The 14392-nt window shown below is 39.2% G+C and overlaps 1 protein-coding gene across 11 annotated transcripts in view; it reads right to left on the bottom strand.

Annotated features, from left to right (window-relative positions):
- GNB1 (G protein subunit beta 1) overlaps positions 1 to 14392 on the bottom strand; it is a 34153-nt gene that overhangs the window by 10427 nt on the left and 9334 nt on the right. For 7 of the 11 annotated variants that reach the window (XM_079326345.1, XM_079326351.1, XM_079326348.1 and 4 more), the window contains exon 2: positions 5010 to 5061. The gene's annotated coding sequence lies outside the window, so the exon portion shown is untranslated. Of the gene's footprint in view, positions 1 to 5009; positions 5062 to 6370; positions 6513 to 14392 lie in introns of all 11 variants that reach the window. The other 4 variants (XM_079326350.1, XM_079326349.1, XM_079326352.1 and 1 more) reach the window with 2 other exon arrangements.

The raw sequence follows: 14392 nt of genomic DNA, 5'->3' as shown, positions 1-14392 counted from the left end.
TCTAAACCTCTGTTTCCCCAGTATCCATAGGTACCAAATTATATATATTTTATAGTCAGCAAGACAGAGGCTCTATGAAACCACAACCACTGAAACAACCTCAGCTTCTGCCTATAGAGTTGCTCAACTATTGGGTGAGATTTCCCAAAATCACAATCACATGGATATTTCTTATTAAATGTACAATTTATCTTTAAAAGTCTCTGCACCAGAAAGATACTGTTGGCATTTTCTCCAGCATTCCACATCTCCAACTCAGCTGTTCCTAAACTTTTTGTTTTAAAATCTCTGCAGCTTGATAGCAATGGAAGATGCTCAAGAAATATGCTGATGAATTTTCTCTTTTACTGCAGAACAAGATAACTGGTTGCAATTTCAAATACTACACAGAACACCTGGAGTTTATAAATTAACATTGATAGTGGGATTTTAGAAGATTTTTATTAGCCAGAATTGACCCTTTACTATTAAATAAAGAAAATGCTTTGCTAGCAGCTTTACATATTATTCTGTTAAGATTTAATCAGCTTATTTATCTTTGCAAGCATGTGGGGGTTTGTTTTCCTCTTAAAGCCCTTTCCAAGGAGAAAGATGAGGATAACTTGCAAATTTTTATGCAGTCACAGTAACAGAGAACATACTGTCAAGGTAAATTAAAGCAGTAGAACAAATACCACTGTTAAAAGAAGCTGCAAAATAGTTTAGACTTCAATATTCCTTGGATATTTCTATCCCCCATAACCAGGCTTAGGCTGCAGCTCTCTCCATAGTAGTTATTCCAGACTGGAAAACCTCTAGGAACAGATGCCAGATCTTGTCATAGCATCATTTACCATTTTTTCCTTTTCCCTGAAACCCACAGTATCTTAGAAAAGGAATTTCAGTTGGCTTCTCTCCCAAAACTTCCACTCACACAACTTCAAGGCCCTGTGAAACTGGGTCTCCTTCCTTCTCCCTTCTGCTTCCAGGGTCATCTCTAAGCCCCTTTAAGATTGCTTGTTCAGCTCAGCCCAAAATCCAGCTAAGACAAAACCCATCCTGAGTGTTTCATTATCCTGTTTTTCTTTTGAATGCTCTTTTGTTTCTCAAGATGTTTAGTTCATTCTCTGGGCTGGGTGTCTGTCAGAATTCTGAGCATGTCTGAGCTCCTGGGCAGCTCACACACCTGGTGAAACATTAATGCACTGCCCTTGTCAGAAAGGAGTTAATTTAAGAATAAACTGCAATTTTTCAGATCTTTCTGTTTCTTCATATCCAGTTCTGCCATTCTCTGAGTTAATATAAGACCATTTCCTACTAAGCAAATACTGACCACTCCAGACAAAGAATTCAGAGATGGTATCATTTCTATTTCAGAGCAAGAAATTCCAAAACTTTTGTGTTCTGCCCAAGGTCACAGCAACTCTCTGATGAGACTGCAATAAAGACTCAGGACACCAAGAATTCCAGCTGCAGGTACAAGGAATTACTGAAGATTTTACATGCAGCTTTATTTAAAAATACAATAGGAGGAATAATCTCACGTCAGTCAGAGCAGATATGTTCTCCTTAAAATAGCAGCCACTTATTTCTGCAGAATTTGTGCACTGTGAGAGAGAATTCTCTTGCATTTAAATGAAACAAAGCTGCTTTGCATGGAACAGGGAGAGGCCTAAGGAGATGAACTCTTATCCTAGGAAAAAAAAGTCACATTAAGAAAGTTAATTTTCCCATCTTGCATCCATCTAAGTTCCCATTTTGAATATAAATCCACTTTGAGAATTCCAACTTGGCCCCTATGCATAACTCCAAACTCTGAACTGCTTTTCTGTCAGCATCCATAGGAATTGTTTAAAGCACATTTCCACATTCTCTGTGTAGTCTTTGTTGTTTCAACATCAACAGGAAGTGCTAATTCCTGCCAACACGACTGAACTCACTCACTCAGGAAATGACAACCCTACAGCAGCCAAGGGCATTAAATATAGGAGTTCTCTGAAGGAAACTGTAAAATTTATGGGACAAACAGCAAATCAGCTTGGCTGTTCCACTATTTCTTTTATACTCCATTTTAGACAATTGAATTTATGGTAGAAATATGAGATCTGTGGGAGGAAAAAAGGGTTCCAGCCTCCCATGTCCTCTTCAGCTATACTTTAAATCAGAGCTTGCTAGCCTTGCATTTAAAAAAGTATCTTTAAAAGACTAAGGACATCAGGTAAGGTCATAAGAATGTATGAGGGAGAAATGCTTTTATCTATTCTCACTCTGATACATGGGAGATTTTATACAGATTTATTTCTATTACAGACATGGATCATATATTGAACAATCTCTGCTCATCACAAACAAGCACAACTGAGTATCATAAAATAGATTTTTATTTCCTGGCATGTTCTAAAGGCATTTAACCCTGTTTTATAAGAAGGTTTCTAGAAGAATCTGTAAGCTTGCTGTGGATGATGATCCTATTTCTGGACTTTTGAAAGAAATTACTGCATTTCCAAACCAAGTAAACCTCAAGGAAAAAAAGTCACTCCTCAAGCTCCACACTCCTTTCCCCCTAATTATCCCCAGAGTTGTGCAGAAATAGGAAGGAGCCAAACTGATGCTTACCTCACTTTCTGTGGAATATGTGAGTGTGTCCCTGCAGGCAGCTCCTCAGGAATAACAAATTCACTTTCCCAGCTCCCTCCTGACCTCTCCAGGGGCTGAAGTGCTTAAGTGTCTTGGTCTAAGCTTATTTCCCCTAATCCTGATGACCAGGACACCTTGTGGGTAATTCTCCCCTTGCTGGATAACAATCTGTGCACTTCACTATTCCCCACTCCTCCAGATGACCCAAGTCTCTCATCTCTTCTCACAGGGCACCCATGGAAGAGTCACTTTGTTCCTATTTCCCATCAACTGACTCTGCCTGATTTGTTCCTTTCCACATAGGACCAAACTTCACAATTCAGCTGTGTCTGAAGGATTTAGCACTTCATTTATGTCCAAGGAACAGCTCAGGGTTTGCTTTTCTCTAACATGAGTTACACTCCTGTGTAACAGGAGAGTTATGTGTGTCCAACAGCTCTGCACTACATTTTTAAACTGCAGGAAGCCTCACAGAACCTCCATGTGCTTCCTGCAAATGGAGATGTACTCAGGATCCCAGTGGACTAATTCTTATTTAAAGAATAAGAATTATTCACTCACTGCTCAGAAATCAGTGACAAAAATTCAAAGGTTGAGGAAGAACTCAAATTCACTCATTTCATTGTAACATCACCAGTGTCCTTTCCACAGCTCAAACTGTTTATCCAATTAAATCCAATTCCTGAAACCAAGGTATCATTAACACCCTCACATTCCTTTGTAGCCTGATGGTTGAGAGCTGAACACAACTCATTCAAACATATATTCCCCTGGTAAATACCATTTCTCTCTAAAATTCCTCTGCTGGTAACAGCAATGAAGAATTGTATTCTACATACCAAGGATTTAGTAAGTAATGAGCTTACTAAAGAATCCTTTATTTAATTTTCTTACACCATTCCTATTAAAAAAAAAAAAAAAAAAAAAAAAAAAAAAAAAAAAAAAAAAAAAAAAAAAAAAAAAAAAAAGATGGGATCTTCCATCCTCTCTCTGTCCTGAGAATAATCTTTAAAAGATTAAAAGAAAAAATCCCACACACGAAATCACAGCTATCATTAAGTCAAATATTTAGAATTTCTGCCCCTTGCTGGTCAAACTTTACTTGCCACAAGGTATTTTTAGCAGACATTACTACTACCAAAACCTAACATAATCCCAGCAGGCCACTGTGGATGCAAAGTCTGGTAACACAGAGGGTTTAGAGCTAAATTGTTCATATTTTACTCAAGCACAGTAACTTTCTAAGGAGGTTTAGCAAATCCCTTTTCTCCTATGAACAGGCTGCCTGACATTTGTTCCCTCAACCTCATTCCTGCCAATACCCATCACTCCAACATGGATGAAAAGCAAAACATTTGCAAAAACAGAGCCCAAACTTAACAAGGAGCTCCCAGCAGACAGTCCCAGTGCAGTTCATCTGATTAAATGAAGCTGTGCTAATCTAGCAGATACCACAAATCCTATCAGCAACATGCACACAGCTTGGACATTTTCACAATGACAAAGGAATTATCCTCAACTCACTGTTAGTTACAGTGAGCTGACATCACACTGGCTTTGAAAAGATGAGAGTTCTTTTTGTTTTCAGGAGCAGAGATGCATTTCTTGTTTTTCTTTTATTCAGTGGGAAATGCAGTGAGATCAGAATTGCTTGTGGAATAAATTTGTGGTTGTCCTCTTTGTCATTTATATAAACTAACACTGAAGAAAAAATTCAGGGTCCCCTTGGATCCAGAGGGAGATAAGGGCAGAGAAATAAAGCCTGCTGCCTGCCTTTGGAAAAACAGGTAAATATCCAGTAATTACAAGTATCAGATTCAATTCAGCAAATACTTGGCCAATTAGCAATGTTCCTCACAGACATTCAAGTTAAAGTCTGGAAGGTAATGAAGATTTTACAGCTTCAAGAACAATAGTAATAATTACAATTACACAGAATATAAACTCTGAAACTTTTAGGTTCTGTTTAAATAATACTGACACATTGAAAAGAACATTCTGACAAGAGCCACTTTGCTCAAAAGAAATTTGGCCTTCTTTTGTCAAACATGGTGGAGAAGTAATTTTTCATTCATGAGAGAATGACTATTCTCATCATTTTATTTATTACAGTTCCCTGCCCCACTGAGATGAAACAGTTTCATCTGTGGTCTCCCTCTGCTCTGCCAGTTCCCTCTCTGACAGAAGGCAGGCACTAACATCTATTATTTAGCAGGTTTCCTGGCCATTTTAAAATCCTTCCTGTTGACACAAGAATACACATGCTAAAGGAGAAAACAGGTACTTTAGGCTTGCACAGATTAACAGTCAAAAATCTGAATTAAAGCCTTTTTAAAAATAGGATGTTTCTCAAGGACTAGAAAAAAAAAAAGAATCATTTTTTCTCTACTTACATTTTCTCTCACTACAGTAGAAAGCCAACTTCTGCTGTCAAACATGTAAATTCTGGAAAAAAAGACAGCAAAACCACAATTAATGCAATTATCACAAAAGAGCATCAATTTCTCAACAAATTCAACAGAAATTAAACTACTATCAAAGTGCAGATTATTTCTGTTAGCTAATTTGACCAGCTGCCTGCCTTCATGAAGGAAATGGGCACAGTTTTATTAACTGTAACACAACCAAAGGAGGCTCGTGTCAAGAAGCTCATTTTGACCTTCTTTTCCCAAAAAACCTCTTGCAATCTTGAGATCATTCTCCTGCCCCAGTGATAGAGAAGTCCATAATATTAGAGAATTTAGGATAAGAAGAAAATACAGTCTCACTCACACAATTTTCACTGTACTACAAAGTAGCCCCCCCCCAAAAATCAGCATTTCCAACACACTGGAATTATTTCTGCTCAATCCTGTCCCTGAGCTACATTTGCCTTCTAAGCACAGTTAAATATCATGACATCTATTTTATCAGAAGAAGTTACATAAACCTCCTACTCAAGTGAGAGCACACTGCTCTTCCAGAAGAGTTACAACTTCAGATCACTAATGACAGCAGAAAGTACAGGAAGAATTGACACATTCAGTAACTCACACACTCACTCTGGACTGCACTGCTTTAACAAACTGCCTTTGCAGCAAGGGGAAAAATGTAAGAAATTTTGCATCAGTTTTTTCCTCTGGCAGCACAAAGTCAAATTTTAGTTCATCCCAAGATGTGAAACACTGACAACCACTTCTACATCCCAAACATCTGGATGTGGCTCTGTCACACAGCAGGACAAGGGCTGGGGGTGATGCCTGGGACCCCTCAGGACAGGGGAGATGATTCTGAGCACAAAGCAAGAAGGTACTGAAGCAAAATGACCTTAAAGCAGAAAACCAGCCTAAAACTCCACACATTTTCAACTGAAATCTCACATAAAATGCATGTTTCTGATTTTCCAGTTCACCACTAGCTGGAGAATTTACAAACCACTTCAGTGTCTGGTATGGAGGTTAAGCTACTTAGGACATGGATCATCCTCACCCAAGCTCATTTATAGATAAACATTTTAATACTGTGATTATGAAACTATCATAGTGTAAGCAGTTTTGTTTGATACTGCCAGAACAACACATTTTGGGACATAAACAGTAACTCACACGTAGAGGCTGAACTCTACCCCCCCCAGACACAAAAACATGACATGACCATTTTAAGTTCTGAAAACAGAGCAACTCCAGTCAACTTTCAGAAGTCTTGACAGGAAAAAAAAAAAAAATTGTCCCCACTACAGAGATAATGAAATCTAATGAAATTCTGAAAGAATTACCTGAAATGTAAACAAGTAAATTTATGCTGGCACACTAACAGCACACAGAATACACAATAGCAAAGGCCAAAACACACACCATTATTGTCCTGTGCTGCACCCTCATTAATGCAGGAGAGGTGTTGCAGATTTCATATGCCTTCTGCAAAAAAGAAAAACAAAAACAAAAACAAAAAAAAGCCACTTTAACCAGCCTGAAAGAAGAGGAAGGAAGCATAACAGCAAACTTTTCCACAAAAGTTGAGCTTATTTTTCAAAGGGTTAAGTTTCTACTTGAGGATGCTGAAAGTATTGCAGAATGCAGTCTTGGCAACGGAGGTATTTTCAATTCTACCTTAAAGATGGAGCTCATTTAAGGACAAAAGCAGACAAGTCACTCATGAAAAAAAGATCTGCATTGCCACAAGCTTCCATTTTTAGCTAAAATGTAGCCTGGTAAAAGCAACATGAAAATTAGAGGCCAGTTCACTCCGTGCACCACAGCACTGGCTCAGCAAAGAGTTCTTGTAAGGAGCTCCACATGCTGCCCTGCCAGCCCTGCTGAGCCCAGAGCTGCAGCTCCTTGACACCAAAAACTGGGGTTTCAAAAACAGCAGAGAACAAAAAGTTCCACAGAGCACTCAAAGAATGGTTCAAGTGGTTAAACCATCACACCAAAGCTCCTGGGGGTGAGCCAGCCCCACACTGGGCTGGTGTTCCCAGTGTCCCCACATGCCCACAGCCTCCTGCTCCAAGAGAACAGCAAAGCCATTGGGGCTAAAAAAGAGTAAAGCAGCTCCAAATGTCAAAAGTGTCATCATTTCTGGGTAAAGCTTTCCCTCACTAACTGCTGCCAGCCCAATATCCTTTCTTCTTTACAGATATTACCCTCAGCTGACAACCCAGCCTAAAAATTTATCTCAACTCCAGCATATTCCAGGTACAAGTCTGCATATGAAGGAGATTTCTGCAGAAGACACCACAACTTTTTTCATGAAGCTGAAGAAAGCAGGGAAGAAAAGGAAGAGAAAAGGACTTGGAAGACTCTGGAAAGCATTTTGAAATAGTTTAACATCATAGGAAATCTGAAGAACCCTCTAAAATGAATCAACTTCCTAAGCAGATTAATCACACTCACAGTACCCCCTCCAGAAGCCATTATCCACAGAAACACATTTTTCTCTTGACCTATGGATTCAGTGAGAGACTTAAAACTGAAATATTCTGGGTGTTAATTCCAACCTGCTCAAGACTGCTTTACACACACATGGACTAGATGCCAAGGCAAGTATCTGAATTGCTGCAAAGGCACTCCAGGATTTAAAACACACCAGCAATTCATGCACAACTGGGGCCAGGCATCCAAGGATCTGGCTGAAACCCTGGATGAGATTTGCCCAGGACTCCCAGCAGTTGTCCCTGCTGTAAGAACATGGAGAAGCTGGAGATGTGTTCAGTAAGGGATGTCATCAATGTATACACAGGTATCTGAGTGGTTTTATTAACACAGTTTAACATGGATGTCAACTAACACTAGAAAAAACTGATTTTCATGACCATTACACCATGTGAATCTTAAAAATGTCTCACATGCACATCCTCCTGCAAGATTGGCACATAGAGTTGTTTCATTCAAGGCACTCAAACTAAAATAATTTCATGGGAGGGTAAAGAAAAAACAAAAAAAAAAAATCTTCAAACCATCCAAAAACCTAGTAGCAAACCTCAGTATTATATTAAGATAAACCAGTAATTCCAAGTGAAGTTACTCTGCTGCTCTGCAGCCCTGAGCCAGCAGGGATGGCTGGATGGAGCCAGGCAGTTCCTAATTTAGCCTGCAGATGCTCTTGCTCAGGTACCCAACATCATCAGCACTGTAATATATCACCTACAAGGCAGAGATAATGGCTGTGGAACCAGCAATTGCAAGTTATTAAACTCATTTCTTACAGTCTGCATAGCTGATTATTATCACACAACAGTAGCTAGATGCCCAAGAGATTAAACCACCTTGCCAAATCACTGCCAGCATCATGAAATTCCAATGTGCCACCAGGCAACAGTAATTAAGTCTCAAATTTAAACTTGTAGGATTGCTCTGTAAACAAAAAACTCCCAAACAAAGCTCATCCTCAGTGCAATGACTTGGTCCTAACTATCATCTTTAAGTGCTCTAGCAGGATCTGCATGTGCCCCTCCAAGAGTTAATTCCAGCTCAGACTTTCCTTGGGGAGTGCAGAACTGGAGTCCAGAAAGCCAAGTCTTTGCTCCTCCAAAGGCAGCTTTGAATTACAACCTGGAGAAGTATCAAATAATAATTACAAATTCACAAATCTAAATATGCTGGAGCAAAAAGATACAACTCCTTCTTTATTCCAAGTCTCCTTTCTGGGAAGCATCTCCCACCTCTGTAATTTCCAAGCACACAAATTTTGAAACTCAAGCAGCACCTTTCTAACAGGTTTGCCAAAGAACTCACCCTGCTAGGGACAACAGGAGATTTGTACAACTGCTGCAAAAACTTCCTGAAAGCACTTGTGTCGTGCAAGGCCAGCACAGCTGAATGTTTCTGTGGGAGGTATTGGCTGCTTCTTGTGCTGAAGAATTGCCAAGTTCCCAGCTGAAGCTGAGCTGTGCTCAGTAGACATTTTTTCCATATATTAGTGGGAAGTACACACAAAACAAGCAACAGGTCCATCAGTGTTAATGCTCATCTTGCAGCAGCCACAGTGGCTGGCTGGAGAGCTCACAAATTCCCATTTTCAATACTGTGTGTGAGTAAAATGATAATTACACAAGCTAAAAATAGCTGCAACTCAACAACCTGATTTCATCAGAGCTTCACTATTACCTATAGCTCAATATGGAATGACAGGTTCCATTTCTAGAGTCACTGATGTTGAGTTTTAGAGCTTTTGTGTATTTTGTTTCAATTAGAAGAACTCTAGAAATGCTTTCCTCCTGAAGAAACTTTGCATTTTTCTACTCAGCTTGATGGATCTACAAGACCACACTAGGAGTAAAAAATATTCTCCTTGCTGCACAGAACACAGGAAAATTGTTGGCTAAAGAATAAAGGTCAGTTTTAGGGTCTTTGCAAAGTTCTGGTCACCTTCCTTCATCCTCATTCACACAGAGCAGCACATCCAAGAGGAAAATCCAGGCAGAACAGACTTACATGGAACAGCCTCCAACCACAATTCACAAGTGCCTCACTGCTTCAATCTGGCACTTGAGACTCCAAACCCCCACAAAAATAACAAAAAAAACCAGAACTCATCCACCAAAGAGCTGCTACTGTAAAGAAAAAACAAAATTCAACTTTTATTTAAGAAAATTAAAGGAAGAAACAAAGTATTAACAAATCTGGAAACCTTGAAAGACCTTGCAAAACCCAAATTCAGCAAGGCAGCCTCACATTCAAAGTCCCAAATTGGAACTACTGTCTCAGTGCATTTCTGTCTCCTCCAAAACTGCTCCAGAATATGAATAATTCACCATATAAGTTAAACTTCAATGTTCAAATTCCTCAATATGCCAGAGGTTGTTACCACACAGTAACACACCACCTACTGAAAGTCACCAAAATGCCCATCCATCCATAACCCATCAGCTTTTGCTTTCATGCCTCCATTTTCCAAGGAGTCATCCCTCCCTCTGCTTAACAAGCACTTGAAAAAAAAATCAACCTTTTGGATAGTTTACCACTTTGCATTGTTGTCTGCTTGTTTAGGCTGCTATTTTGACAAAGATCATGGCAGGACACCAGTGCAATCAACAGCTCTGATGTGAAGTGGGCTGTGTCTCCTCCTGCCACCACCACTGCACTAAAAATCCCATGTTGCCAAAATACTCACATTTCCTGATGCTAATCCCATGACCTACATTTCAAAAAAGAATCATACTGATGTAATATTTAAGCATAAAAATCTGGACTGTAACAGGTCATTTCATTAATCCTTTCTAAATGCATCTGGAAGCCATGTGCATTATTAAAAATAAAAAACAACAAAAAACCCACGATATTCTAGGTACAGCAGAGAATTTCTGTATAAAACTAAAAGAACTGATACTACAAGTTTAAGAGATGCCTAAAGCCAAATGCTTAAAATAACACTTTTTAAAAAGAAGGGTCTTAAAAGATCTTTGAAGTAGTTCATGACTATTAATAACTCTTGGTACTTTAGTGAGCCAAGCCCAAACATTTCCTAACTACATCTCTTCTTTTCTGTTTTCCTCTCAAAGAAATTCCCATTTAAGAGCATTTTTACACTTCCTGATAAGAAGCAGGCATGGAAAGTTAACTTATTTTAAGAACAAATATTACTGGTATTTAGTGTAAGTTTCCAACAAACTTGTATTTATTAAATCACAATAAGCCAATATTGTAGGTTTTATTCAAATTTATCTCTATGCAGTTAGCACTCCTGAAGAGGAACACATTTATAGATAACCTCATCAATTGTATCCAACTAGTCAGTGATGTTTTTGACTGTCTTCTTTCCTGATCCTACCATTAAAAAAAAATGGAAAAAAACCCAAAATCAGAGTAACAAAAACTTAGAATCTGCTTATGCATAAATTTCCAGCTACATTTATCAAAAGAAGTCACTGAAAATTGTCACTTCCTTAAGTATCCCCTTATCCAAACCCAAGCAATTTTGCTGTCACACAGTACCTGACATCTCCTTTCAGACTGACAAACAAAACACAGGCAGCACTGAAGGAGAATTTATTACTATTAATTAACCAACAGAGAAATGACTAAGCATTTATTACTAGATGCTTCTACCTGCAGAGCCCTGAAGTAACTGAGCAGCTGTTTCTGATTTCAGCTGGCACTTCTCAGTGCTTCCATCAACTCTTTCATCATGAACCTCCACTTTTTAATGAGATTTTCATTCCACTTGCAAAGCCACCAGAATATGTGTTTACCTAAGCAGGGCACCACAGGAATATTGCAGTCTTGCTTTAATAATTAATAATTAAAGCAAGACTGCAGTATTCCTGTGATATTACCAAGTAATGGCATGGTATCAGGATATTATCTTTTGATAAAATGTGTGATCTCTGATGTCTATCAGCTGAATCTACAGGTTTGGGGTAGCTCACAATCCAAGCTATACAAAGAACATTTTCTCCTGGAAGCCAGAAATGGAAGCACACAGCTGTAGGAGAAGTTCACAGTGTCCTAGTGTCACAGAACCATTACACAGCACATGAAAACAATTCACAAGCCTACATTCATATACTTGTTTCTTTTTAATGGAAGTCAATTAAAACCATGTTTATTCAGGTATCAAAACAAATTTTTAATCCATGATTTAAGAACATGCTTATAGTAAATTGCAATCCTATTAAGAAACTTAATTCTTGAGAATTCCCATTAAGTATCCAAATATTGTCTTTTAAAAGTCACTTCTGGGTAAGCCAATTTTCAAGTAGTCTTCAGTTCATTTTCTATGATTTAAAAATGCTCAGAAGGCCTCACAAAGATTGATGGATTTCTCTATCAGGATGATGTTCTGCTCAAGCTCTGCCCAAATATTTCCCAGTAGGTGCTGAGGAGAGCCCAGCATGGGACTGGATCACTCTGCACTGGCAAATAAATGAATGGGGAGATGCAAAACCTGGCAGAGGCACCTCCTGTTACCAAAATCCTCAAGATTACAATGAAATCCACCAAGTGGATCAGCTGCCCTGTCAGGGATTAAAGTGGAAGAGAACAAGTAGCTTCCAAAAAGCCTGGATGGGATTTTTCTCAGCTCTGCTTGCTGAAACATCTGTCTTGAATGATCTTCACCTTGTTAAAAATCATGTGCTGGTTCAGATATTACCATCACAGTGACATCAGCAGGTACATTAAGATCTTCACTACAATATTTATTACATTAGAGGAGGAAATGGGCTATGTGATCACTTATTTACAACACAAAAGAACCCCCAGAAACAAAAAATAGCAGAATAGACATGAAAGATACTAACACAAAAAATAAATCAGAAAGACTCTGTGCCTGCATAAGCAAAGAAAATCAGCAGAGATCCCCATTATTGCATTTTGTATTTCCATAAATTTTAGCTCTGCTATTTTATCAACAGGAGCTGAATCATCCATTTCATTCTACATATGCCAGCTAATAAAGAGTCAACTGAGTCAAAGGAGAATCAACTGCTTCCTGTCTACACCCTTTTAAAAAATACTACCAACTTCCAGAAAGCTACACTTAGCAACCCTACTTTTGACATCCTTAAAAGTAAAACCATTAAAAACCAAGGAGGAAGAGCCAATCAAATTGGGGCATCTCTACTCTTGATGTAAGGGAGATTTACAGAACTGATCTTTTATGGGTAACTTTGCTTCTGAAAAGCATTTCCCTGATGTGAGCACCAGGCAGAGAAGCTCACATGCTGCCATGTCTCACTGCACCAAGGCCCTCAGAACACTAATGAGAAACACTAATGAGAAACACATTGTGCTTCCAGTCCATATTCTAGCAAATCTCAATTGTGCTTCTCCACACGGATCAAGAGTTCCACCCAAAATGCCTTTCACTGTCAGGATCAAATCCTGAGAGAGCACTTCAGAAACCAGGGCTTCTTCCTCCTGCTCTGCCTTAGAACCACTCAGAGAAAGCAAGCAAGCTTTTACTGTATTAAGCTTTTATAAAGTAAAAATAAGAAGAAGAAAAATCCAACAGAAGCAACAAAAGTAACCCCCTCTTGAAGGCAGGCTGGACTTGAGTTGATAACTACCTTCTCTCCACAGCTGCTGTCACATCTGCCCCAACAAAAATAGGGGAGTTAAGACATTGGAACAAACCATCTGCTTCTTTGTGCCTCTGCTACACAGACTGTACAAAGCCTCAGATATCAGCTAAAAGCAAAATATTCATTCCTTACAACCGTGTAAAAGATCTTTATCCAAGCCCCAGCTAAAAAACAGAATACATTTAATTCACTGAAATAAGAATTTAGTGTTCAAACAGCACAGTGATCTTCAGTAAGAGATGAACAGAGCACTGTCAGAGTAAGATTAGCTATGCCATGAAAAACAGCTGCTTTTCAGCACCAGGCTGAAGATAAGAATCATTTCAGCAAGCCTTAAAAATCAACAGAATATATTATATGCATATAGCAGATATAAGATACTCAGCAGAGATTAAAACATGGAATTCCTCTAATCTTTTCACCCAAAATAGACTATACTTCATTCTCTGGCCCCAAAATCAAAATGCCCCATCTTTAATCAATGTGCAAGCAGCTCCATTAGTTTTGATAGCAATGATTTATGCCCTGAATAGCTCATTGATTTCTCCCAATTGCTGTGTTTTGATATGTACTGTTTGTACAAAAGAAGGTACAGGAGAAGAAGAAAAGCAAGGCTGAGCCTGAAAAGTCGAGTAACACAGGAGACCTTGAATCCATTAGACTGAGAAGTGTTTGGGAACACACAAGGCAACAATGCTCAGAGCTGATAGGAGAGCACAGCCCAGGGCCAGTATCACAGCACAAAGCACAAAGGTACAGCAGGAAATGCTCAGCTTTCACCCTTGGACATTCCTCTTCCCAAAGGATCTGCATTAACTCCCTGAAAATTTCTGACAATTAATCTTTAAGTACCAGTTGCATTCCTGGAGATGGTATCTATCTTGTTAGGTGATCAAAATATAGATGAAAGCACAATAAATAGAAAAAAAAATAATATGAGGGAATTTACTGATAATGACAAAACTGAAAACATCAGAAGACATCAGAAATCCCACTTACTTTATGGGAAAAAAAAAATACCTGCAAAGTGGTGCCAAAGTAGCAACCAGGGAGGCTGAGAGCCCTGGAGCTGCTGAGGGTCTGCACAGCCCCTGGAACACCAGCACAGCCCCTCTGGATGAGCCCTGGAGCTGCTGAGGGTCTGCACAGCCCCTCTGGATGAGCCCTGGAGCTGCTGAGGGTCTGCACAGCCCCTCTGGATGAGCCCTGGAGCTGCTGAGGGTCTGCACAGCCCCTCTGGATGAGCCCTGGAGCTGCTGAGGGTCTGCACAGCCC

Source organism: Erithacus rubecula (assembly GCF_903797595.1).
Source record: "Erithacus rubecula genome assembly, chromosome: 24".
Taxonomy (NCBI): Eukaryota; Metazoa; Chordata; class Aves; order Passeriformes; family Muscicapidae; genus Erithacus; species Erithacus rubecula.
Note: the sequence above shows the minus strand (reverse complement) of the source record. Positions and strands in the feature narration are given on the sequence as shown.